The sequence below is a fragment of the Dipodomys ordii genome, unplaced genomic scaffold (genome assembly GCF_000151885.1).
Source record: "Dipodomys ordii isolate 6190 unplaced genomic scaffold, Dord_2.0 Scaffold26, whole genome shotgun sequence".
Classification (NCBI taxonomy): domain Eukaryota; kingdom Metazoa; phylum Chordata; class Mammalia; order Rodentia; family Heteromyidae; genus Dipodomys; species Dipodomys ordii.
Genome location: NW_012267242.1, coordinates 14,591,842 through 14,593,110, shown reverse-complemented (window position 1 = coordinate 14,593,110; position 1,269 = coordinate 14,591,842).

The following is a 1,269-nucleotide window of genomic DNA, read 5'->3' as shown; positions in this document are numbered from 1 at the left end:
ACTTCTGGCTTTTTTCTTTTTGCTTATGTGGTGCTGAGGAATCGAACCCAGGGCCTCATGCATGCAAAGCAAGCATTCTACCACTGAGCCACCTTCCCAGCCCCTACACACACAGTCTTAATCTTGACAGTAGGGTTTTAAGGTTTTAAGGAAGATCATTAAAATTTACATGAAAAAAAGCAGGGAAAGAAAACCTGCATAGACAGAGGTGTGAAGAGAAGGGAGGTGATTTGATCCTCCCCCATTGGGAAGTATTGTTTTGGGGGTTTCTTTGGAGGGGGGGGTGTTGTTGTGTTTTTGCTGGTCCTGAGGCTTGAACTCTGGGCCTTTTTGCTCAAGGATAGCACTCTATCACTTGAGCCACAGCTTCACTTCCGGCTTTTTCTGTGTTTAACTGGAGATAAGTTGCACAGACTTTCCTGCCCCAGCTGGCTTTGAACCGTGATCCTCAGATCTCAGCCTCCTGAGCCAGCACCCAGCTGGAAGCATTAAGAACTTTGTTTCCAACCCTCTCTTTAGTGACCCATCTTCTTTTATGTCTGGCTGCCCTTGAGCTATCCCTGAGTGCCATTGGACCTTGCCTTTGTTTGGAGGGTTGGAGTTGTGGGAGCCCCTGTTCAGAAAGAGAGGTACAAGAGAACCAGATCTTTCTGCCACACCCAATGCCTAGTGAAAGCACCTGGCCTGGGAAAAAGTAGTCACCAGTAGCTGTGGGGCGGGGCCTGAGCAAGGTCAGCATCAGCCTTGGGGTTGGGCAGGCCCAGGTTTGGAGTCTAGCTGAGGACTCACTAGCCTGGGAATCCTGGACCATTCTTCACCCATGTGAGCCAGTTACCTCATCTGCAAGAAGATGAAAACACATTGAAGCATGCTTTGGTTGAGTAAGAATATCCTGTTTGTAAAGCACATGTAGCCATTACTATTAGCTAATTACATTTATCTTAAGGTGCTAAGGAGAGATCCCAGGGCCTTGAACATGCTAGGCAAGCTCTACCACTGAGCAATACCTCTGGCCCTTACTAGCTAACTTTTATAAGTCATCTCTACCAAAAAGTAGCAGGACTGGCTGTTTACTTGGCTGCTTGTGGATCTTATCTCCTAATGAATATACAGCACAGTAACATGTTGCTGGAAGAGCCTCCAGGCCTTCTAGTCCAACGGAGAAGCTTCAAAGCTGGCTGCACAGTAGACACACACACACACACACACACACACACACACACACACACACACACACACACCTATCATTGAGATCCTGAGCATCTAGAG